Below are 27446 nucleotides of genomic sequence, written 5' to 3'. Positions count from 1 at the left end.
TAACCTGGGAAGCATTCTTCAGGAACCAGATTATTGGTTGGAGAAGTTTCCTCCAAGCCCTGGCCCCAAGACTCCACCGTTACCCCTGCCTATGGCCCCACCCATGCCCTCAGACTTGGAGCAGCCCAGGAAATTGCCCCTGGCAGGCAATGATAATAAATATCCCCTGATGAAACAGTGTGGGTTCTACTCTAACACCTTCAGTCCTGGAAGTGTGAATGAACTTGGATAAACTTGGGAAAGTGTGGCTCCTGCATGAATCTGAACATCCTATGGCAGGCCAACCTTGACAAGTTCAACACAAAAGTAAGAACTTTTGATGTTTCTCTAGACCTCAAAGAGAGCCTGGAGCATAAGCTCATTGGGTCCGCTGCCAGGCTGCTCACCAGACTACTTGCTGCTTCAGGCCTACGTGCCCAAGGAGCAAGCGTGCTGCCTGGCGTTGCGGGTCCCGGGCCCCCGCAAGACTGAGATTGAGAGGAGGAAGCGGCTATACCTGAGCCGGACATCAAGCAGCTGCTTGAGCGAGTGAAGTCGCTCAGTTGTGTCCGACTCTTTGCGACCCCATGAACTGTAGCCTACCAGGCGCCTCCATCCATGGGATTTTCCAGGCAAGAATACTGGAGTGGGTTGCCATTCCCTTCTCCAGGAGATCCTCCCGATGCGGGGGTTGAACCCAGGTCTCCTGCATTGTAGGCAGACGCTTTACCGTCTGAGCCACCAGGGAGGTCCTGCTGGTCAGTGACAAAATTTGATACCTTCATTGTCCGGCCTTGATTCTGTCATTCCTCCAGTTCATTACTTCTTTCTTTGGCTCCACAAGACAATGAATTAGATCATGACATTCCTCTGTTTAAAACCCTTCAGCCCTTTTCTATTGTTCTCAGGAGAGTCTGAATTCCTTAACACGGCAAAGTATTTCCTACATGACCCAGTTTTTCCTAATTTTCTGACTTGTCTCACACTATGACCTCATCCAGCTCCTGATATACCCTCTTTAGCTAGATTAAATTTATTTCAGGTCCTTTAGCTCCTATTTCTGAGCCTTCCCTCTTTCCATATGCTATTGTCTCAAGTGGGAATTCCTTTGACGAGTGTAAACACACATGCACACAGAGACACACATTTTTTTTTTTTAAGTCTTAGAAGAAATTTCCCGTCTGCTGAGAATCTTGCCCTGAATGTCTTAAACGAGATAACACAGTCTCATTATGTTCCCACAAATAGTCTGTATTACCCTATGATAGCATTTACCACCAGAGAAGGCAATGGCAACCCACTCCAGTATTCTTGCCTGGAAAATCACATGGACGGAGGAGCCTGGTAGGCTGCTGTCTATGGGGTCGCACAGAATCAGACATGACTGAAGCGACTTAGCAGCAGCAGCAGCAGCATTTACCATTCAGTACTGTATTTGCACCCCACTCCAGTACTCTTGCCTGGAAAATCCCATGGATGGAGGAGCCTGGTGGGCTGCAGTCCATGGGGTCGCTAAGAGTCAGACACGACTGAGCAAATTCCCTTTCACTTTTCACTTTCATGCATTGGAGAAGGAAATGGCAACCCACTCCAGTTTTCTTGCCTGGAGAATCCCAGGGATGGGGGAGCCTGGTGGGTTGCCGTCTATGGGGTGCACAGAGTTGGACACGACTGAAGCGACTTAGCAGCAGTAGCAGTAGCAGCAACTGTACTTGCTGGTTTAACTACTCATATCCCTTAACATGCTGTATGTTTTATTTGCCATTGTATACCTAGGGCTGTCACAGAGTTTTGCCTGTAGTAAACTCTCAGTAACTATTCATTGAATATATGAATTATGTCATTATTCTTCCTTATGTATGATTTAGCTTCAAAAGAGTTTTCATGGTTTTTCAGACTGAAGATACAAGAAAGCAAAGTTGGAATATTTTTTGGCAATAAGTATTAGAAAAAAGAACACAAGCTAGCATGAAAAGCCAGGAATTGATTGGCTCATGTATTTGGAAGACAGAATAGGCAGGATAATAATCAGATGATTCTTAGCCAGAAACTCTGGCTGTCTTACTTCTCTGACAGAAAATGAAGTGAAAGTGAAAGTCACTTAGTCATATCCAACCCTTTGTGACCCCATGGACTACGCAGTCCATGGAATTCTCCAGGCTAGAATACTGGAGTGGGTAGCCATTCCCTTCTCCAGGGGATCTTCCCAATCCAGGAATTGAACCAGGGACTCCTGCATTGCAGGCAGATTCTTTACCAACCAATCTATCATGTAACTGCTCAGGTTACACATTTAGAGATTCAAAGGATGTAAGGGACCACTTTTGTCCAGAAACACTAAGCAAAAGTTTCAAGATCTATTCTGATTGGATCACTTAGGCCATATAACCATCAAAGGGTCAATGCTGGGAGCAGGATAATGTGAAATGATGATGTCTTAAGCTCTCCACTGCAAAAATAAATGGGTTGTGTGGGGAAGTAGTGGCCAACATTGAGAAAGGAGTTCATGTGCTCACAGACATAGAGTACAGACTTATGGTTACCAAGGGCAGGGGGAGGTTACCGTAAGGGATAGATGGATTGAGAATTTGGGATTTGAAGATGCAAATTATTATATAGAGAATGGATAAGCAACAAAGTCCTACTTTAAAACAGGGCACTATATTCAATATCCTATGATAAACCATAATGGAAAAGAATATAAAAAAGAATGTATATACACATACAAAAGAATGTATATACAATGTACACAAAAAGATCTTCATGACCCAGATAATCATTATGGTGTGATCATTCACCTAGAGCCAGACATCCTGGAATGTGAAGTCAAGTGGGCCTTAGGAAGCATCACTATGAACAAAGCTAGTGGAGGGGATGGAATTCCACTTGAGCTATTTCAAATCCTAAAAGATAATGCTGTGAAAGTGTTGCATTCAATATGTCAGCAAATTTGGAATACTCAGCAGTGGCCACAGGACTGGAAAAGGTCAGTTTTCATTCCAATCCCAAAGAAAGACAATGCCAAAGAATGCTCAGACTACCACACAACTGCACTCATCTCACACTCTAGTAAAGTAATACTCAAAATTCTCCAAGCCAGGCTTCAGCAATACGTGAACCGTGAACTTCCAGATGTTCAAGCTGGTTTTAGAAAAGGCAGAGGAACAGATATCAAATTGCCAACATCCTCTGGATCATTGCAAAAGCAAGAGAGTTCCAGAAAAACATCTATTTCTGCTTTATTGACTCTGACAAATCCTTTGACTATGTGTATCACGATAAACTGTGGAAAATTCTGAAAGAGATGGGAATACCAGACAACCTGGCCTGCCTCTTGAGAAATCTGTATGCAGGTCAGGAAGCAACAATTAGAAATGGATATGGGACAACAGACTGATTCCAAATAGGAAAAGGAGTACATCAAGGCTGTATATTGTCACCCTGCTTATTTAACTTATATACAGAGTACATCATGATAAACGCTGGGCTGGATGAAGCACAAGCTGGAATCAAGATGGCCGGAAGAAATATCAATAACCTCAGATATGCAAATGACACCACCCTTATGGCAGAAAGTGAAGAACTTAAGAGCCTCTTGATGAAAGTGAGAGAGGAGAGTGAAAAAGTTGGCGTAAAGTTTTCAACATTCAGAAAACTAAGATCATGGCATCTGATCCCATCACTTCATGGCAAACAGATGGGGAAACAGTGGAAACAGTGTTAGACTTTATTTTGGGGGGCTCCAAAATCACTGCAGATGGTGACTGCAGCCATGAAATTAAAAGATGCTTACTCTTTGGAAGGAAAGTTATGACCAACCTAGACTGCATATTAAAAAGCAGAGGCATTACTTTGTCAACAAAGGTCCGTCTAGTCAACACTAAGGTTTTTCCAGTGGTCATGTATGGATGTGAGAGTTGGACTATAAAGAAGGCTGAGCGCTGAAGAATTGATGCTTTGAACTGTGGTGTTGGAGAAGACTCTTGAGAGTCCCTTGGACTGCAAGGAGATCCAACCAGTCCATCCTAAAGGAGATAAGTCCTGGGTGTTCATTGAAAAGACTGATGCTGAAGCTGAAACTCCAATCCTTTGGCCACCTGATGAGAAGAGCTGACTCATTTGAAAAGACCCTGATGCTGGGAAAGATTGAAGGCAGGAGGAGAAGGGGACGACAGAGGATGAGATGGCTGGATGGCATCACAGACTCAATGGACATGAATTTGGGTAAACTCCAGGAGTTGGTGGTGGACAGGGAGGCCTGGTGTGCTGCGATTCATGGGGTCGCAAAGAGTCAGACACGACTGAGCGACTGAACTGAACTGAACTGAACGCCTACAACTGGATAATTTTCTATATAGCAGAAATAAAATCACATTGTAAATCAACTATACTTCGAAAAATATATATTTGAAAAAGAAAGCCTGTCCTCATAACAAGTCTAAAAATAGAAAAGGAGAAGAGTCATGTGCACCAGCTGCAGCTGGCAACGAGTCTGCACTTGTGACCACATTGTTTTCCATGACTGAATTCATGATGAGTCACAGGACATACGTTCTGTGTGTGATCTGCTCTCGATATATCTCACATTATACAAATTCTGGTGAGCTCCATCGCAACATCATTCTGTGAGGGAATGGAGCTCAGAGTAGGGCTCCTTTATCATGATTGGCAGAAACTCTACAGCCTCTTGATGAATAGTCACTCAAAGTTAACATTTTAAATACAGAGCCTTCATCAACTATTGCTAAAAAGCAGTTCCTCAAATGTGCTCTACCAGCTCCTGCTGCTGGTTGTTCCTGGCTTTGGGAATGACTTCTCTCTTTGGGGTCTTATTTTTCATTTCTGTATTATTATTTTTAATTAATTAATTTTTAAATTCAAGGATAATTGCTTGACAGAATTTTGCTATTCTCTGTCAACCATCAACAATAATCATCCATAGGTACACCCATGTCCCCTCTCCCCCAAATTTCCCTCCTAAATCTCCCTCCCATAATTCCCCATCCCACCCTTCTAGGTTGTTACAGAGCCCCTCTTTGAGTTCCCTGAGTCATATGGAAGATTCTCATTGGCTATCTATTTGACATATGGTATTGTAAGTTTCCGTGTTATTATTTCCATACATCTCACTCTCTTCCTCCTGCCCTCCCCACCATGTCCATAAATCTGTTCTCTATGTCTGTTTCTCCATTGCTACCCTGCAAATAAATTCATCAGTATCATCTTTCTAGATTCCATATATATGCATTAGTGTATGATATTTATCTTTCTCTTTCTGACTTACTTCACTCTATATTGGAGTAGGAAATGGCAACCCACTACAGTAGGCTTGCCTGGGAAATCACATGGGCAGAGGAGCCTGGCGGTCTACAGTCCAAGGGGTCACAAGAGTCAGACATGACTTAGCGACTAGACAACAACATGAAAACCCCAGAGTTCCCAAATATTAACTTTTATATTCAGCATCTGCAAAGACTTAACATACTTGATTGGCTTATGACCATCAGAATTCTTTCATGCCCACCTGTCTTTAGTTTGCGTCCTGATGTTCGTAGCTTGCCTCAACTATTCCCAACTTACTGTGACATCAGAACATTATTTAAGGGGGTTAATTCTACTTTATTAAAATTTAATGGGGGTCAGTACATTATTGGGAGAAGACAATGGTACCCCACTCCAGTACTCTTGCCTGGAAAATCCCATGGACGGAGGAGCCTGGTAGGCTGCAGTCCATGGGGTCGCTGAGAGTTGGACACGACTCAGTGACTTCACTTTCACTTTTCACTTACATGCATTGGAGAAGGAAATGGCAACCCACTCCAGTGTTCTTGCCTGGAGAATCCCAGGGACAGCGGAGCCTGGTGGGCTGCCGTCTATGGGGTCTCACAGAGTTGGACACAACTGAAGCGACTTAGCAGCAGCAGCAGCAGTACATTATTGGGCTTCCCTTGTGGCTCAGCTGGTAAAGAATCCGCCTGCAGTGCCAGAGACCTGGGTCTGATCCCTGGGTTGGGAAGATCCCTTGGAGAAGGAAAAGGCTACCCACTCCAATATTCTAGCCTGGAGAATTCCATGCACTCTATAGTCCATGGGGTCGCAGAGCCGGACACGACTAAGTGACTTCACTCACTCTTTATAACAGGCTCTATTTTCTTCCACCTCTTTAGAACTGACTCAAATGTGTTCTTTTATGGCAGAATAATATTCCATTGTACATATGTACCACAGCTTCTTTATCCATTCATCTATTGATATACATCTAGGTTGCTTCCATGTTCTAGCTATTTCAAATAGTGCTACAATGAACATTGGGGTACATGTGTCTTTTACGATTCTGGTTTCCTAAGTGCATATGCCTAGGAGTGGGTTTGCTGGGTCATATGGTGATTTTATTCCTAGTTTCTTTTTTTAAGAAACTCTATACTATCTTCTATAGTGGCTATATCAACTTATATTACATACACCAGTAATGCAAGAGGGTTCCCTTTTCTCCATACCCTCTTCAGGATTTATTGTTTGTAGAGTTTTTCATGATGGCCATTCTGACTGGTGTGAGATGATACCTCATTGTAGTTTTGATTTGCATTTCTCTAATAATTAGTGATGTTGAACATCTTTTCATTTATTTGTTAGCCTTTTGTATGTCTTCTTTGGACAAATGTCTGTTTAGGTCTTTTTTCCACATATTTGTTGGGTTGTTTGTTTTTCTGGTATTGAGTTGTACGGCTGCTTGTATATTTTGGAAATCGATCCTTTGTCAGTTGTTTCCTTTGCTATTATTTTCTCCCATTCTGAGGGTTGTCTTTTTACCTTGTTTGTCGTTTCCTTTGCTGTGCAAAAGCTTTCAAGTTTAACTAGGTCCCACTTGTTTACTTTTGTTTTGATTTCCATTGCTCTAGGAGGTGGGTCATACAGGATCTTGCTTTGATTTATGTCATCAAGTGTTCTGCCTATGTTTTCATCTAAGAGCTTTATAGTTTTCAGTCCTACATTTAGGTCTTTAATCCATTTCAAGTTTATCTTTGTGTATGGCATTAGGAAGTGTTCTAATTTCATTGTTTTACACATAGCTGTTCAGTTTACCCAACACCACCGATTGAAGAGGCTATCTCTGCCCAATTGTATATTCTTGCCTCCTTTTGTAAAAACTAAGGTACCCATAGGTGTGTGGGTTTATCTCTGAGCTCTCTATCCTATTCCATTGGTCTATATTTCTGGTTTTGTCCCAGTACCATACTGTCTTGATGACTATAGTTTTGTAGCATAGTCTGAAGTAAGGAAAGTTGATTTCTCCAGTTCCACTCTTCTTTCTCAAGACTGCTTTGGCTATTCAGGGTCTTTTGCGTTTCCATATGAATTGTGAATTTTTTTGTTCTAGTTCTGTGAAAAATGCCATTGGTAATTTGATAGGGATCACATTGAATCTGGGGACTTCCATGGTAGCTCAGCTGGTAAAGAATCTGCCTGCAATGCAGGAGACCCTTGTTTGATTCCTGGGTTGGAAGATCTACTGGAGAAGGGATAGGCTACCCACTCCAGTATTCTTGGGCTTCTCTTGTGGCTTAGCTGGAGAAGAATCTGCCTGCGATGCAGGAGACCTGGGTCAATCCCCGGGTTGGGAAGATCCTCTGGAGAAGAAAATGGCTACCCACTCCAGTATTCTTGCCTGGAGAATTCTACAGTCCATGGATTCACAAAGAGTTGGACATGACTGAGTGGTTTTTACTTGTATTGCATCTTTAGATTGCATTTGATAGTATAGTCATTTTCACAATATTCATTCTACCAGGAACATAGAATATCTCTCCATCTGTTTTGCCATCTTTGATTTCTTTCATCAGTGTCTTATAATTTTCTATATAGAGTGTTTTTTTTTTGTCTCATATTCCTAGATGTTTTATTCTTTTTGTTGCAATGGTGAATGGGATTGATTCCTTAATCGCTCTTTCTGATTTTTAATTTAGTATATTTTAGGTATGTAAGTGTTTTCTGTGTATTGACTTTGTACCCTGCAACTCTGCTAAATTCACTGATTAGCTCTAGTAATTTTCTGATGGTTTCTTTTGGGTTTTCTATGTATAGTACCATGTCATCTGCAAATAGTGAGAGTTTTACTTCTTTTCTGATCTGGATTCCTCTTCTTTATTTTTCTTCTCTAATTGCCATAGCTAAAACTTCCAAAACTATGTTGAATCGTAGTGATGAGAGAGGACACCCTTTTATTGTTCCTGATCTTAGAGGGAATGCTTTCACTTTTTCACCACTGAGAATAATGTTTGCTGTGGGCTTGTCATAAATTGCCTTTACTATGTTGAGGTAGGTTCCTTCTATGCCCATTCCTTTTGAAGCATTTTTATCATAAATGGATGCTGAATTTCATCAAAAGCTTTTTCTGCATCTATTAAAATGATCATATGGTTTTTGCCTTTAAAGTTGTTAATATGGTGTATATTGATAGATTGTATCATATTGATAGATTTGTATATACTGAAGAACCCTTGCATCCCTGAAATAAACGACTTAATCATGCTGTATAAACTTTTTAATGTGTTGGTGAATTCTGATTGCTAGAATTTTGTTGAGGATTTTTGAATCTATGTTCACCAGTGATATTGGCCTGTAATTTTCTTTTTTTTTTTTCCTGCTGTCTTTGCCTGGCTTTGATATCAGGGTGATTGTGGCCTCATAGAATGAGTTTGGAAATGTTCCTTCCTCTACAATTTTTTTGGAAGAGTTTCAGAAAAATAGGCATTAGCTCTTCTGTAAATGTTTGCTAGAATTCCCTTGTGAAGCTTTCTTGGCCCTGGCCTGGACTTTTGCCTTTTGAAAGGTTTTTTTTTTTTTTTTTCATAGTTTCAATTTCAATGTTTGTAATTGGCTTGTTCATGATTTCTCTTTCTTCCTGGTTCAGTCTTGTGAGGTTGAACTTTTCTAAGAATCTGTCCATTTCCTCTAGGTTGTACATTTAATTGGCATATAGTTGCTCATAATATTCTCTTATGATCCTTTGTATTTCTGTGCTGTCTGTTGTAACCTCTCCTTATTCATTTTAAATTTTGATTTTATTTTTCTCTTTTTTGTTGTTGAGTCTGGCTAGTGGTTTGTCAATTTTGTTTGTCTTCTCAAAGAACCAGCTTTTAGTTTTATTAATCTTTCTATTTTTTCCTTCTTTTCTTTTTCATTTATTTCTGCTCTGGTCTTTATGATTTTTTTTTTTCCTTCTGCTGATTTTGGGTTGTTTTGTTGTTGCTGCTGTTCTTCTTTCTCCAGCTTGCTTTGGATGTAGATACAGGTTGTCAGTTGACACTTTTCTTGCTTCTTGAGGTAGGATTATATTGTTATAAACTTCCCTCCTACAACTACTTTTGCTAAATCCCATAGGTTTTGGGTCATCTTGTTTTTGTTGTCATTTGTTTCCAAGAATCTTTTGATTTCCCTTCTTATTTCTTCAGTAACTTCTTCGTTATTTAGTAATGTTTTGTTTAATCTCCATGTGTTTGTGTTTTTTGCATTTTTTTCCATGTAGTTGATATCTAGTCTTATAGTGCTGTGGTTAGACAAGATACCTGATACAATTTCAATTTTCTTAAATTTACTGAGGCTTGATTTGTGACCCAAGATGTAGTCTATCCTGGAGAATGTTTCATGTGCACTTGAGAAGAAAGTGTATTCTTCTGCATTTGGATGGAAAGTCCTCAAGATATCAGTTAGGTCCATTTGGTCTAATGTTTCATTTAAGGTTTGTGTTTCCTTATTAATTCTCTGTTTTGATGATCTGTCCATTGGTGTAAGTGGAGTGTTAAAGTCCTCAACTATTATTGTGTTACTGTCAATTTCCCCCCTTATCCTTGTTAGTGTTTGCCTTATGTAATGAGGTGCTCCTGTGTTGGGTGCATAAATATTGACAATTGTTTTGTTTTCTTCTTTGATTTATCTCTTGATCTTTATGTAGTGTCCTTTGTCTTTTATAATAGTCTTTATTTTAAAGTCTATTTTGTCTGAAATAAGGATTGCCACTCCAGCTTTCTTTTGGTTTCCATTCACATGGAATATTTTTTAGATCCTTTTACTTTCAGTCTGTATGTGTCTCTAGGTCTGAAGTGGGCCTCTTGTAGGCAGCATATATATGGATCTTGTTTTTATATCCATCAGTCTGTATCTTTTGGTTGGTGCATTTAATCTGTTTAACATTTAAAGTAATTATTGATATATATGTTCCTATTGTCATTTTCTTAAATCTTTTGAGTTTGTTTTTGTAGATCTTTCCTTTCTCTTGTGTTTGTTGTAAGGCTGGTTCAGTGGTGCTAAATTCTCTTAATTTTTGCTTGTCTGTGAAACTTTTGATTTCTCCAACAATTTTGAATGAGATCTCTGCTAGGTAAAGTAATCTTGGTTGTAGATTTTGTTTCCTTTTGCATTTTAAACATATCCTGCCATTCCCTTTTGACCTGTAGAATTCTGGTCTGCAGTGTTTCTGCTGAAAGATCTTCTGTTAATCATATGGGTTTTCCCTTAAATGTGATTTGTTGCCTTTCCTTTGCTGCTTGTAATATTTTTTCTTTGTGTTTAATCTCTGTCAGCTTGATTACCATGTGTCTCAATGTATTTCTCCTTGGGATTATTCTGTAAGGGACTCTCTGTGCTTCTTGGACTTGACTATTTCCTTTCCCATGTTGGGGAAATTTTCAACTACAATTTCTTCAAAAATTTTCTCAGTGCCTTTCTTTTTTTCTTCTTCTTCTGGAATCACTATAACTTGAATCTTCATGCATTTAATATTAATATTGTCAAAACTGACCCAAAGGTCTCTGAGACTATCCTCAATTCTTTTCATTCTTTTCCCCTTATTCTGCTCTTCAGGAGTTATTTCCACCATTCTCCCTTCCAGCTCACTTATCCACTCTTTTGCCTCACTTATTTATGTTATTGATTCCTTATCAGTTCAGTTCAGTTCAGCTGCTCAGTCATGTCCTTCCCTTTGTGACCCCATGGACTGCAGCATCCCAGACTTCCCTGTCCATCACCAACTCCTGAAGTTTATTCAAACTCGTGTCCATTAAGTCAGTGATGCCATCCAGCCATCTCATGCTCTGTCATCCCCTTCTCCACCTGCCTTCAATCTTTCCCAGCATCAGGGTCTTTTCAAATGAGTCAGTTCTTCACATCAGGTGGCCAAAGTATTGGAGCTTCAGCTTCAACATCAGTCCTTCCAATGAATATTTAGGACTGATTTCCTTTAGGATGGACTGGTTGGATCTCCTTGTGGTCCAAGGGACTCTCAAGAGTCTTCTCCAACACCACAGTTCAAAAGCATCAATTCTTCAGAACTCAGCTTTCTTTATAGTCCAACTCTCACATCCATACATGACCACTGGAAAAACCATAGGCTTGACTAGATAAACTTTTGTTGGCAAAGAAATGTCTCTGCTTTTTATATGCTGTCTAGGTTGGTCATAACTTTTCTTTCAAGGAACAAGGCTCTTTTAAAATTTCATGGCTGCAGTCACCATCTGCAGTGATTTTGGAGCCCCCAGAAATAAAATCTCTCACTGTTTCCACTGTTTCCTCATCTATTTGCCATGAAGTGATGGGATCGGGTGCCATGATTTTAGTTTTCTGAATGTTAAGTTTTAAGCCAACTTTTTCACTCTCCTCTTTCACTTTCATCAAGAGGCTCTTTAGTTCTTCACTTTCTGCCATAAAGGTGGTGTCATCTGCATATCTGAGGTTATTGATATTTTCCCTGGCAATCTTGATTCCAGCTTGTGCTTCATCCAGCCCAGCGTTTCTCATGATGTATTCTGCATATAAGTTAAATAAGCAGGGTGACAATATACAGCCTTGACATACTCCTTTCCCTATTTGGAATCAGTCTGTTGTTCCATGTCCAGTTCTAACTATTGCTTTTTGACTTGCATACAGATTTCTCAGGAGGTAGGTCAGGTGGTCTGGTCTCCCATCTCTTTCAGAATTTTCCAGTTTGTTGTGATCCACATAGTCAAAGGCTTTTGTATAGTAAATAAGGCAGAAGCAGATGTTTTTCTGGAACTCTCTTGCTTTTTTGATGATCCAACAGATGTTGGCAATTTGACCTCTGGTTCCTCTGCCTTTTCTAAATCTAGCTTGAACATCTGGAAAATCACTGTTCACATACTGTTGAAGCCTGGCTTGGTTACTTCTAGAGTATTTTTAATTTCAGTAATTGTGTTATTCATCTCTGTTTGCTTATTCTTTATTTCTTCTATGTCCTTGGTGATTATAGCAACTGTGTTAATCTTTTCTTGCATCGTCTCCATTCTATTTTCAAGTCCCCAGGGCAGCTTTACTATCATTAGTCTGAATTCTCTTTCAGGTAGATTGCTTATTTCCTCTTCGTTTATTTGGTGTTGTGATTTTCTCACTTGTTCTTTCATTTGTGCTGTATTTCTCTGTTTTTTCATCTTCTTTTCTCAACTTGTTCTGCTTGAGATCTCCTTTTCTCAAGCTTTAGGGTTGTATTCCTCCTTTCTTGCCCCCCACCCCCACTTAGATGGAAAGATTGGTTGAGTGGTCTGTATTAACTTCTTGTTAAGGGTGACTTGTGCCTGTATTCTGGTGGGAGGAGATCAAGCAGATCAAGCAGGCAGTTGCAGAAATAATGGGACATATACACACACTTCCACGCATACAGTTATAACCAAAGTATTCTAAAGAAAAGAGTACAGGAGATTGACTTGGTGAACAAGGGAAACCAAAAGTGATATTGACCAGTTAAAAGCAGAGCCAACTTGTTGAGGTCATTTAATGGACCAGAACCTGGTGGTCTGGAGTAGACCGATAAGAAAGTAAAGGAGAGAGAAAGAGGCTGATATTCCTTGGTTTACACAGAAAGCCAATAAAGCCCCTGCATGCGGCTTGCTCTGTTCATGAAGGCCTCAGGCGCCCTCTCAATGGGGTGATGGCGCAGAGCGCCTTCTTGAGAGGGTCTTAGAAGCCCGGGCAAGAAAGTGAACACAGAGGACCTCTACACTCCAAAGAAACAGCCTGAGAGAGAGAGGGAGAAGGAGAGAGAAAGAAAGCAAGACACGGGGACCAAAGCTCTAATGGAACAGAGGTGTTTTATTCAACATTGTGTAGGTATTTATACTGTCTTACAAGATAGCTATTTTCAGCAGAGATAAAATCAAAACTTACAAGGAAACATGAGGTCATCATTTGAAAGAGAGAGGGTTGTAAATAATCACTTTTACCATATAGTTCATTAAAAGGAAGAGGGTACTTATCACCATATAGAAAAACTAACAAATGAAATGCCTGGATTCCTCAGCCCCTGGCGAGGCTTGCCTCTCCTCTTAATTCCTGAATATTCAGGAATTAGAAAGGAACAGAGAATTCCTGACGGATCCACAACAGCACACAGGAAGTCTCCTGTTAAATGCTTCCTGACACCAGCTAACACTCAGTCTGGAAATCTGAGCCTGAGCAGATTGCCAACTGGGGAATATAGCAAAGAGAGCACAACAACATAACTTACATGGTGAAAAAAGAAAGAATGAAGAAAAAAAGAGAAAAATGGAGAGAAAAGAGAAAAGGAAGGGGTGGAAGAGGGTAAAAAAAGAGAGAGAGAGAAAAAAGGAAAATTAGAAAAGCAAAGATAGACATATGTGAAAGAGATTTATGTATATTCAGGAATAGCCATAGCCAGTAAAGAGCTATAAGAAAGGAAGTCAAATGTTTCAAAAACAAAATCAGAAACACACACACACAAAAAGGGTGGCATGAAAAAAATCTTGAAAAGAATTTTTTAACAAGAAAAACAAAGAGAAAAACTCCACAGCACTGCAAAAGGCTAAAGTGAACATAGAAATATATAAGGGGAATAAACAGTGTGATTTACAAGAAAGAAAAAAAATTCTTAAGGTCATAGTTCTTCTTGATTGTGGAGTCTGCCTTTGTGGATGGGGTTGGATTAGTGTCCTGTAATGTTTTCCTTGTTGGGGGGGGCTTGTGTCTGTATGTTGATGGAGCTGGATCTCATCTCTCTGAAGAGCAGTGCAGTGGCCAGTAGTAGGTTTGGGGCTGTCCATGGGTTCAGTACATCTCTGGGGAGTCCTTCTGGCTTTGGCCATGTTAGACACATCTATATCTGCAGCCTCATCAAAGTGGCCCTTTCAGCGTAACTTCACTGCCACCATCCTTATACAGTCCCTGGAATCTTTGCTGGTGCTTCTGTTAACTGGTCCTGCCTTGCACTGCAAGCCAAAGCTTGCTAGGCAAGGGCTAGTGTGGCAGCTCCCCAGCCCCACCCTCTGAGTTGTGGAGACTTCGTGGGCTTCCCTCAGGCCCCTGAGCTCACCCACTATATTGCAGGGCTTGTGTGCTCTTGTTTCAGCTCACTGGGCCCACCTTCTATGTCACAGGGCTTATGTGTACTTGCCTCAGTTCCCTGGGCCTGCCCTCCATTGTCATGGGGCTTGTGTTAACCTTTCTTTGCATCTTTAGTGCCCTGCCCACTGTGTCTTGGATCTTGAGTGTTCTTCAAGCTACCTGGGCTCCCCTCTGCTCCTTGAGGGTCATGTGCACTTGAGAGGTTTGAATACCATGCCTCTCTCATCCTTCCTCCTCCCCAGGCCCGACCTCTGCATGGGGCTTCTGTGGTCTTCTCTTGGTTCCCCGAGCCTGCCGTCTGGTTGGAGTCACAGTCCAAGAGCTGTTCATGGGCTGAGAAGTGCAATTTTCTCTGTTGTCTGCCCTCTAAGTCCCTGCTTTGCCCAGATTTCTGAGATTCTACAGCTCCCCTTTGGGCCCCCCTGTGAAGGAGCTTCCCAGTGCACCAGAACTCTTCCTGCTTCGTGACTCCCTGCCTCCCTCAGGGCACAAGCTTCCGTCCAGAATTTCTCCCTCTTTTCCATTTTTATGTCTCCATCTTCTCTCCTACCTCATTCCAGGGAGCTTAGCCTGTCCCCCTGGAGACCTGGGGTCTTCTGCTATCTCCTAAAGTTTTCTCTGTAGTAGTTATTCTGTATCTTGATGAATTTTTGATGTATTTGTGGGGAGGTTGGTGATCTCCCCATCTTACTCCTCTGCCATTTTCTTCTGCTTCCTCACTTCTGTATTATTCTTATAGGAAGTCTCTGTATTTCACTTTATCTGCAACAGTGGAAAAGGATTTGACATTTTGTTCTTTGGGAACAGAAAGAGTAGCTTTCAGATGAGGCCCGAACTAAAACCAAGTCCTTGCCTCAAACAGAAACATCTTTCTTTCTATAGTGAAATAAAACATCCTTTCTGGATTTCACATGTCAGAGATTTTTACTGTTCAGCTCCTTCCTGCCAATATTAAGTTTTACAATGAAAATTAGCACAAGTAAGATAAAGAAAGGAGCTTCTGAGGTGGCTCAATGGTAAAGAATCCACCTGCCAATGCAGGAGACACAGGAGATGTAGGTATGATTCCCAGGTCAGGAAGATCCCCTGGAGGCGGAAATGGCAATCTACTCCAGTATTCTTGCCCGGACCATCCCATGGACCGAGGAGCCTGGCTACAGTCCATAGAATCACAAGGAGTTGGACATGACTGAGCAACTAGCACACATTCAGGATAAAGAAAAATGTTGGTCAGGTCATTTAATGGTGTGATTCAGGCCATCAGATTTGTAGAAAGTGATTCAACACATCAAAATATCTCTGCTTTTTATAGTTTTCAAAATGACCTTTATTTTGTAAGTATTTTTCCATCTATCAGAAATGAGAACAAGGATGGCACAGACACTACGTTTTCACAGCCTCTTCTTAGAGTTGCCACAAGAGCACGGCGATTTATTCATGATTCATTTCTTCTTGAATTCAGAGAATAGAGAAGCACAGAATCAAAGGCAAGTGTTAATCATCATTCATTCATTTAGTATTGATGAGCACTTTCCATACACCAGGTCCTTTTCCTGTCACTGGAGAGATGGGGAAAATAAAATAGACTTGTATGGGGTGATGATCATGGTCAGATTGATCTAATAAAGCATGGTGAGATTATGATAGAGAATCTTCAGGGCTACAAGGAAGCATCAGGGTTAGGAAGAGTTAACATGATATAAAGAAACATAAATGGAAAGATTTTCTTAAGAGGTAAGATTGAGACTTAGACTTGAAGGGTTAGCACAAGTTGGTCACGAAAATGGTAGTGAGGGAGGAGGAAAAGGCAGAGAAAGGGTTGTACCTGGAGATTAAAGTGGTTGGGGAGAGAGTTGGAAGAAAGAGGCATGTTGGCAACTTAAGGGAGGGGTTGCAGATTGGAAAAAGAGATGGCAAAGTGTTCAATGAGAATCAAGAGGGGGAAGACGCAGATAATGAAGATCTTACAAGGCCATTCAAGAGCAGACTTTAAGGAATCATTGAAAAATTTTAAAGGCGGACTAGCATGATTCTCCCATCAGGAAGCTTCCATAAGCCACTTATCCTTTTCCATCAGAGGGCAGACCGATGAAAACCAGAATCACAGAAAACTAACCAATCTAATCACGTGGACCATAGCCTTGTCTAAGTCAATGAAACTACGAGCCATTGCATGTTAGGGCCACCCAAGATGGATGGATCATGATGGAGAGCTCTGACAAAACGTGATCCACTGGAGAAGGGAATGGCAAACCACTTCAGCATTTTTGCCTTGAGAACCCCATGGACAGTATGAAAAGGCAAAATGATAAGACACTGAAAGATGAACTCCCAAGATGAGTATGTGCCCAATATGCTACTGGAGATCAGTGGAGAAATAACTCCAGAAAGAATGAAGAGATGGAGCCAATGCAAAAACAATGCCCAGTTGTGGATGTGACATGATGGAAGTAAAGTCTGATGCTGTGAAGAGCAATATTGCATAGAAACCTGGAATGTTAAGTCCATGAATCAAGGCAAATTGGAAGTGGTCAAACAGGAGATGACAGAGTGAACATCGGCATTTTAGGAATCAGCGAACTAAAATGCACTGGAATGGGTGAATTTAACTCAGATGACCATTGTATCTACCACTGTGGGCAAGAATCTCTTAAAAGAAATAGAGTAGCCATCATAATCAACAAAACAGTCCCAAATGCAGTACTTGGATATGATCTCAAAAGCAACAGAATGATCTCTGTTTGTTTCCAATGCAAACCATTCAATATTACAGTAATCCAAGTCTATGCCCCAACCAATAATGCTGAAGAAACAGAAGTTGAATGGTTCTGTGCAGACCTACAAGACCTTTTAGAACTAACACCCCCAAAAGATGTCCTTTTCATTATAGGGGACTGGAATACAAAAGTAAGAAGTCAAGAAACACCTGGAGTAACCACAGAATGAAGCAGGGCAAAGGCTAACAGAGTTTTGCCAATAGAATGCACTGGTCATGGCAAACACACTCTTCCAACAACACAAAAGAAGACTCTACACATGGACATCACCAGATGGTCAATAATGAAATCAGATTGATGATATTCTTTGCAGCCAAAGTTGGAGAAGCTCTATACAGTCAACTATAACAAGACCAGGAGCTGACTGTGGCTCAGATCATGAATGCCTTATTGCCAAATTTAGACTTAAATTGAAGAAAGTAGGGATAACCACTAGACCATTCAGGTATGACCTAAATCAAATCCCTTACAGCTATACAGTGGAAGTGACAAATAGATTCAAGGGATTACATCTGATAGACAGAGTGCCTGAAGAACTATGGATGGAAGTTTGTGACATTGTACAGGAAGCAGTGATCAAGACCATTCACAATAAAAAGAAATGCAAAAAAAGCAAAATGGTTGTCTGAGGAGGCCTTACAAACAGCTATGAAAAGAAGAGAAGCGAAAGGCAAAGGAGGAAAGAAAAGATACATCCATTTGAATGCAGAGTTCCAAAGGACAGCAAGGAGAGATAAGAAAGCCTTCCTCAGTGATCAATGCAAAGAATTAGAAGAAAACAATAGAATGGGAAAGACTAGAGACCTCTTCAAGAAAATTAGAGATACCAAGGGAACTTTTCATGCAAAGATGGTTATATTAAAGGACAGAAACAGTATGGACCTGACAGAAGCAGAAGATATTAAGAAGAGGTGGCAAGAATACACAGAAGAACTATACAGAAAAGATCTTCATGACCTAGATAATCACAATGGTGTGATCACTCATCTTGAGCCAGATATCTTGGAATGTGAAGTCAAGTGGACCTTAGGAAGTATCACTACGAACAAAGCTAGTGGAGGTGATAGAATCCCAGTTGAGCTATTTCAAATACTAAAAGATGATGCTGTGAAAGTGCTGCACTCAATATGCCAGCAAATTTGGAAAATTCAGCAGTGGCCACAGGACTGGAAAAAGTGAGTTTTCATTCCAATCCCAAAGAAATGCAATGCCAAAGAATGTTCAAACTACTGCACTATTGCATTTATCTCACATGCTAGCAAAGTAATGCTCAAAATTCTCCAACCAGGCTTCAACAGTATGTGAACTGTGAACTTCCACATGCTCAAGCTGGATTTAGGAAAGGCAGAGGAACCAGAGATCGAATTGCCAACCTCTGTTGGATCATTGAAAAAGCAAGAGAGTTCCAGAAAAACATCTGCTTCTGCCTTATTGACTATGCCAAAGCCTTTGACTGTGTGGATCACAACAAACTGTGGGAAATTCTGAAAGAGATGGGAATACCAGACCACCTGACCTGCCTCTTGAGAAATCTGTATGCAGGTCAAAAAGCAACCATTAGAACTGGACATGGACTGATTCCAAATAGGGAAATGAGTACGTCAAAGTTGTATATTGTCACCTGCTTATTTAACTTAGATGCTGAGTACATTATGAGAAATGCTGGACTGGATGAAGCACAAGCTGGAATCAAGATTGCCAGGAGAAATATCAATAACTTCAGATATGCAGATGACACAACCCTTATGGCAGAAAGTGAAGAGGAACTAAAATGCCTCTTGATGAAAGTGAAAGAGGAGAGTGAAAAAGTTGGCTTAAAACTTAACATTCAGAAAACTAAGATTATGGCATCTAATCCCATCACTTCATGGGAAATAGATGAGGGAACAGTGGAAACAGTGAGATACTTTATTTTGGGGGGTCTCCAAAATCAACGCAGATGGTGACTGCAGCCATGACATTAAAAAACGCTTGCTCCTTGGAAGAAAAGTTATGACCAACCTAGACAACTTATTAAGAAGGAGAGATATTTCTTTGCCAACAAAGGTCCATCTAGTCAAAGCCATGATTTTTGCATTACTTATGTACTGATGTGAGAGTTGGACTATAAAGAAAGCTGAGCACCAAAGAATTGATGTTTTTGAACTATGGTGTTGGAGAAGACTCTTGAGAGTCCCTTGGGCAGCAAGGAGATCCACCCAGTCCATCCTAAAGGAGATCAGCCCTGGGTGTTCATTGGAAGAATTGATGCTGAAGCTCCAATACTTTGGCCACCTGATGTGAAGAACTGACTTATTTGAAAAGAATCTAATGCTGGGAAAGATTGAGGGCAGGAGGAGAAGGGACGACAGAGGATGAGATGGCTGGATGGCTTCACCGACTCAGCGGATGTCAGTTTGAGTGAACTCTGGGAGTTGGTGATGCACAGGGAAGCCTGGTGTGCTGCAGTCCATGGGGTCACAAAGAGTTGGACATGACTGAGTGACCTAATTGAGCATGATTTTATTTCTATCTTAGAAAGTTCCTTCTACCAGGTGGGTGGAGAACTGATTGAAGATCAAGAGACTGCTTATTTATGGATGGTGGCAGTGATCTGGGGAAAAGATGATGTTGATGAGAGTGAAGATGGGAAGGCTGAGTAATTCCAGAGATGTTCATAAGACATAAACTGGTTTGGGGCCACTTAATGTGGGTCCACAATACCTCTGCCCACATCTGAGATTACCTCCAGACAGTTCATATACACAAAGCTCTCTGCATTTGTGTCTGGGGTATTCTGACTATTGGCTGTACATCAGTACTTCAAGAGTGACCCTCTACCAAAGAGGAATGGAAGTTTGTAGATAAACACCCTAGTTTCTTTGTCTTTGTGTGTGATGACTCTTGGTGTCTTCTCCATAGTCCTTTAGGATCCCTTATTGAAACTGAGCCCCAGTGAGCCACATTGGTGACCCCTTCATAAATGCATCTTCATCAGCTTTCTGACCCTCTAAGTACTGCTTATCCCCCCAATTCTGCTTCCCGGGGTCACCTCCCAAATAAAACACTTGTGCCAAAAAAGCAAAATACTTTCCCACCTGCCCACAACTTGATTTCACCTCATACTCCTTATGTTAGGTGAGATAATACAAGGCAAGAAAAGCATCGGTGACACATAAGATGTGTGTCAGGATACTAGTCATCCCTCTTCATTTCCTGATCGCTGGGTCTGCAGATCAGAAAGGATAGAGGAGGGCATTGGTGGGGGAGGGCGAAAAGGAACCACATTTCCCAGCAACAGAGTCATGTCAGATGTAGACCCAGTGCTTTGACTGTGCCCTCCCATTGAATCCCCCCCTGCCATTAGTCTACGTGACAAGGGACACTATTCCCATTTACAGGTGAAGAATCTGAAGTTATGGTGGTTAAATGTCACATAAGTGTGTATGATAAAGCTTGGACTTAGGCCTGTTTGGCTTCAAAGTTCATATTTCTTCACTACACCATTTGATTTCAAGCCATTTTTACTGTTTCATGTGAATATTCCCCAAAGGCAGAGAAAACTTTTCCTGGTGGAACTTTCAGTAAGAGCATTTCCTAGCATCTGGACAATGTCACATGGGGCTATTTCAAGGATACTAGTGTTAACCACCTCACTCCCCCCCCGCCAACCCTGATGTTCTCCAACTTCAAATTTATACAACATATCAACAAACAATCACTGTTGCTCTAATCAGCCAGTTTGGGGCACCTCTACATTTAATAAAGAACCTAATAATATAATATATATTAATATAAAATAAATTTAAAATTTAAAAGGTCTTCTTGAGATTTGGATCCTTCTTCACAGTTTTGAGTGTGAGTCTTCATCCAGGCCTCTCAGAGAACCCTCTCTGTACCCTAGGAGCATACTTTTTGTCTTGTTCTGCTGTCTCTGTTATTGTTGGAAAAGGTTAGATCTGGGTAGTTCTAATCATTGTCCTTTTTCTTCTTCTAACAATGGGAAAGAAAAAGCTATTGAGAAAAGACGATGAGTGGGAATGGAAATATGACAATCACTCTGATTAAGTAAGGTCAACACTGACTTGGAGAAAAGACCAAAGAAAGATGCCATCATTGTCCTCGCTCACCTGGACACGAATAAAAACCAACCAACCAAGTGCAATGAGTATTGATACAGGACAGTTACAAAGCTTTGGAAGGAAGAGAAGTCTCAGATCCTCTGAAAGTTGCACATGACCCAAGCTTTTCTCTCCAAGATCCCACCCACTGCTCCAGGCTATTTTTGAAAATGGAGAGATTTCACAAGCTGCTACACTTCAAAGTAGCTCAGAAGAGAAAGACAAACAAGTCACAGATAGAGCAAGAAAAGGGTCAAGGAAAATACGTCCACATTGTTAGAACCAATAGAAACTCTAAGTAGGGTTGTCCACATCAGGCACTGAAGATGCAAAGAAAAGTGTGACCTTAAGAGAAGGCACAGCAGGAGTGAAAGTGAGGGGAGCAAGGAGGGCAGAAGAAGGACAGAATATGCCAAAACTCTTCCTAAAGCTAATGTGGAAGAAATTCTCTGGCAATGTTTCATGCTATAATTTTTCTATGGGCTTCTATGGAAAATGAAATCTATAAAATAAGACCACAAACCAAAGATAATAAAACAAAAGGATGAGATGAAAACTGACATTGTAAAGACAGGCAAAAAAGGCAAGGACCAAAACAACTCATTATGGAACAAGGAATATAATAGACACAGCTAAAAACACTTACTAACATTCAAAAAATGAAAATCATGGCATCTGGTGACATCACTTCATGGCAAATAGATGGGGAAACAGTGGAAACAGTGTCAGACTTTATTTTGGGGGGCTCCAAAATCACTGCAGATGGTGACTGCAGCCATGAAATTAAAAGACGCTTACTCCTTGGAAGAAAAGTTATGACCAACCTAGATAGCATATTCAAAAGCAGAGACACTACATTGCCACCAAAGGTCCGTCTAGTCAAGGCTATGGTTTTTCCTGTGGTCATGCATGGATGTGAGAGTTGGACTGTGAAGAAAGCTGAGTGCTGAAGAATTGATGCTTTTGAACTGTGGTGTTGGAGAAGACTCTTAAAAGTCCCTTGGACTGCAAGGAGATCCAATCAGTCCATTTTGAAGGAGATCGGCCCTGGGATTTCTTTGGAAAGAATGATGCTGAAGCTGAAACTCTAGTACTTTGGTCACCTCATGAGAAGAGTTGACTCATTGGAAAAGACTCTGATGCTGGGAGGGATTAGGGGCAGGAGGAGAAGGGGATGACAGAGGATGAGATGGCTGGATGGCATCGCTGACTCACGATAGACGTGAGTCTGAGTGAACTCTGGGAGTTGGTGATGGACAGGGAGGCCTGGCGTGCTGCGATTCATGGGGTTGCAAAGAGTTGGACACGACTGAGCGAATGAACTGAACTGAACTGAACTGAACTGAAGGGAGAAATCACAAGTAATGCAGAGAGGGGTGAAAAAAGCAAAACTCCAAAAATAAAACAACACCAAAAATAACAAAACAAAACCCAAGAACCTAAATCAATAAGAAAAAAATGTAATAAATGCAGAAAACAGAAAGAGGGGAGGAAAAAAACCAGTTGCCTCCAAAATAATTTTTTATTGTTCCAGAAATAAAAAATTCAAATAAGTGGGACAAAAATGCATTTAAAAGTTATTGAAGAGATTTTCCTTGAAATTAGGAAAATAATCTACAGATTGAAAGGACATAAATGTTTCAGGAAAAATTAATGATTGTGAGAGAATTAATGAAACTATCATCAAGTTATTGAACTCTAAGGCTAAAAGAAAATTCTTCAGGTATTTAGTAGACAAAAAAGCAAGTCATTAGGAGAAAAAAATAGAGTATGGCATCAGAATCTCCACAGTAAAATTTAATGTAATGACAGAAGCCAGTTATCTCTCTGGGTCATCCCAGTGCACCAGCCCAAGCATCCTGTATCCTGCATTGAACCTAGACTGGCAATTCGTTTCTTATGATATTATGCATGTTTCAGGGGAGGAAGGTGGGAGGCGGTTCAGGATTGGGAACATGTGTACACCTGTGGCGGATTCATGTTGATATATGGCAAAACCAATACAGTATTGTAAAGTAAAATTTAAAAAAAAAAAGAAGCCAATTATCAATGGCTACAAATTTCTGAGTTCAAGAAATTTTAACCTGACTATCTTGCAAAATCAAGATGTCTTTCAAATATAGGAGAAACAAAAAATTGCTTTCAGCATGAAGGAGTTAAGGGATTATAATGCCTGAGAAACCTTGAGGAAAAAAAAAAAAACAAAAACACAGATGGTCAAAACAAACCAACAGAGAGTTAAAGTGAAATACAAAATACAAAAATATAGAAACTGAAATAAAAGGGACTAATTTCTTTCCATAATTTAGGATTAAACAATTATGGGAACTGTACAAAATAGAAGTAAATGTTATAGATCTTGACAACTTAAACACAACATATAGCTAAAGGAAATTAGGACATAAGGGAAAGGAAAATAGGGGAAAATGTAAATGTACAAGTTTTTTCATTTTTCATAATAGAGAATTAATCAGCATTGCACAAACATGGAACACAGTTAAAACCCATGTAGGACTTGTATCTGTCAACATTTCTACCAACTATTTTTTTTATTAGTAGAACAGTGGGTCTCAAACCTTGTATGTGTGTTTAGTTGCTCAGTTGTATCTGACTCTTTGCAATCCCATGGATTGTCAACCCACCAGGTTCCTTGGCCCACAGAATTTTCCAGGCAAGAACACTAGAGTGCATTGCCATTTCCTACTCCAAGGGATCTTCCCAACCCAGGGATCCAAACCATGTCTCTTGCATCTCCTACACTGACAGGCAGATTCTTTACCACTGCACCACCTGGGAAGCCCAGGTCTGAAATCTTACTATGCACAAAGTTATCTGGAAGATTTGTTACAATACAATTTGCTGAGCCCACATGATTTTCCACTTCAGCAGGTTTGAGTTGATGCCTAAGAAACTACCTTTCTAGCAAGTTCTCAGGAATTGTTGATGCTGCTGGTCCAGAGACCACTGTCTTAGTAGGAGCCTTTAGGTACTAGATTCTCTTGGGAAATCATTATTTTAGTTTACATTTAAGGTGATTTAATAATTTTATGTAAAAATGACATATATACATATAATGATCTCTTAGTGTAATCATTTCCATCTAAACCACCCACTTTTCTTTTTTGTATATATACGGAGAGAGAAAGAGGGAAGAGGAGAGAGAGATGTTTTAGAATGATGTTCACTTGATGTTGATGATTGTACTTTTTATATTCTTTGAATCTCTTAGGTTGAATCTATGAAACATTTTTACAAAATAGTGAGGTCATTAACAACAATATACTTCAAGTTTAGAAACACAGTTTATTTGAATTAGAATTCCATTTCTTAGAGGAAACCCAAGAAATGTGTTTTGAAGGTCATTATGGTCTCCAATGACATCAGCCATATGAGGTCAGAAATTCAGTTCAAACAACCCTCATTTCTACTAATAACTTTGAATGAATTTTTCACCCATGGATATATCTATATCCTTGCAGAGAAACAGCATTTTCAACTCTGATACCTTTTGTTACAAATCTTTTAATTTTGCTGTCTCCTGCATGGAATCATGTCTCTCTTTAGGGATTCCAGAACTGGTTCTCCCAATTTCTTAGGGGTTTTGTTGAACAAACTCATATTAAGACTTTTCATAACCTTGGAGCCTTTACAACCTCCAATCTCATCCTGATCCAATGTCACAAAAGATACTTCATTGTTTTTCTCACTCTTTGTTCTGATACCCCAAATTCCCCCTGACCCACTTTAATTCCCACTCTTTAGGTATGTTTTGCAAATGTCTAACATAATGTTGGGTACATTTAGCTGTTAAATAAAGAAAATCCTTCTCCCACTTGGCTGATGAATACATTTTTATACATAGTTCCAGAGTTGAAAATGAGAAAGAAGCAAAAATATAGTATTTCCAATTCAGTTCGGTTCAGTCGCTTGGTCACATCCAACTCTTTGCGACCCCATGAACTTCAGCACACCAGGCTTCCCTGTCCATCACCAACTCCCGAAGCTTGCTCAAACTCTATGAATTGCCAAATTATATCTCAACTTCAGGATAACTTCCCATCAGTGAAACACAGATGATATAACCACCACTGAAGTGAGAGTAAAGCAAAACACCCAGTGCAGTGTGTCCAGCCTCACCTGTTGACCCTTCCTCCTATTCTTGTTTGATTGTAGAAGTTTCACCATGACTTTTCCTAACTGATCTGTTTTTCTAACACCTGGCTTAAGTTCTAGTCTGCTATGCTCAGACAAATTACAAATGGAAGCCTGGGTAAGTGCAGCCTGTAATCCCCAACTCTCGTCTTTGGAATCTTGAGAATGTCACCATTTCATAGCTTTTCCCTTCTAATTTCATTTTCTATCAAGTCTGCCAACCTGATGAATCAAAGGATGTATAGTGTTTCTATATGGAATACCCAGATGTTCCCAGTCAAAGCATCAAGGTACATACTGTGTTTGGAATTGGAAGACCTGGATCCCAGAACTGTTTTCCATATCTAATTAGTTATATAACCTTAGGTATATAGGTACAACCTGGCTATATCCTGAGCTGAGCACTAGGCTTTCTGTCTTAAATCTAGGTTGGCAAGGCATCATCCAAACAGGTACATTAATAGCAACTCTCAATGGCCACCCAAATGAGCATCTGATGAGTCATATAAAATGTAGGCAACCCAGGAACTCCTACATGAACTCCAAATGCATAAGATGGAAAGCCAAAAAAAGTTCTAAAGGGTGTCAGCTTACCTAAGGAATGACATGGAAGAGGAGAAGCAAGAATGAGACTTCACTCTTAGGCTGACTCCGAATAGCTCAGGGATATGATTGGGGTGTCAAGAATCACATCCTGGAGAATCAAAAGTGAAAAGTTATTGCATGGATGATAACGTGAACACTCAGAGGAAGATGAGCAAAACCCACAGACTAAAATAAAAACACAGTGTTATGAGTGCAAATACAATTGAATTCTCAAGTGTTAAGGATAGAAGAGATGTAAAAAATGTTGTCCAACTCTGCATTTTATAGATGAAAAAGCAAAATCTACATTTGAAGTGGTTTTCCCTACTTTCTTCAATTTAAATCTGAATTTGGCAATAAGAAGTTCATGATCTGAGCCACACGCAGCTCCCGGTCTTGTGTTTGCTGACTGTATAGAGCTTCTCCATCTTTGGCTGCAAAGAATATAATCAATCTGATTTCGGTGTTGGCCATCTAGTGATGTCCATGTGTAGAGTCTTCTCTTGTGTTGTTGGAAGAGGGTGTTTGCTATGACCAGTGCATTCTCTTGGCAAAACTTTTTATCCTTTGCCCTACTTCATTTTGTACTCCAAGGCCAAATTTGCCTGTTACTTCAGGTGTTTCTTGCCTTCCTACTTTTGCATTCTAGTCCCCTATAATGAAGAGTACATCTTTTTTGGGGAGTTAGTTCTAAAAGGTCTTGAGGTCTTCATAGAACCATTCAGCTTCAGCTTTTTCAGTGTTATTGGTTGAGACATAGACTTGGATTACCAAGATATTGAATGGTTTGCCTTGGAAATGAACAGAAATCATTCTGCCACTTTTGAGATCGTATTTAAGAACTGCATTTGGGACTCTTTTGTTGACTAAGAGGGCAACTACATATCTTCTAAGGGATTCTTGCCCACAGTAGTAGATATAATGGTCATCTGAATTAAATTTATGCATTCCAGTCCATTTCAGTTTGCTGATTCCTAAAACGTCAATGTTCACACTTGCCATCTCCTGTTTGACCACTTCCAATTTTTCTTGATTTATGGACCTAACATTCCAGCTTCCTATGCAATATTGCTCTTTACAACATCAGACCTTGCTTCTATCACCAGTCACATCTACAACTGGGTGTTGTTTTTGCTTTGGCTCCATCTTTCCATTCTTTCTGGAGTTATTTCTCCACTGATCTCCAGTAGCATTTTGGGCACCTACTGACCTGGGGAGTCTTTCAATGTCTTATTTTTTGCCTTTTGATACTGTTCATGGAGTTTTCAAGGCAAGAATACTAAAGTGGTTTGCCATTCCTTTCTCCAGGACCACATCTTGTCAGAACTCTCCACCGTAACTGGCCCATCTTGGGTGGCCCTACATGGCATGGCTTAGTTTCATTGACTTAGACAAGGCTGTGGTCCATGTGATTAGATTGGTTAGTTTTCTGTGATTGTGGTTTCAGTCTGTCTGCCCTCTGATGCCGTCTCTCAGTGCCTACTGT

The sequence above is a fragment of the Oryx dammah genome, unplaced genomic scaffold (genome assembly GCF_014754425.2).
Source record: "Oryx dammah isolate SB20612 unplaced genomic scaffold, SCBI_Odam_1.1 HiC_scaffold_11058, whole genome shotgun sequence".
Taxonomy (NCBI): domain Eukaryota; kingdom Metazoa; phylum Chordata; class Mammalia; order Artiodactyla; family Bovidae; genus Oryx; species Oryx dammah.
The sequence above is the reverse complement of the archived record's forward strand: the minus strand, read 5'-3'. Positions refer to the sequence as shown.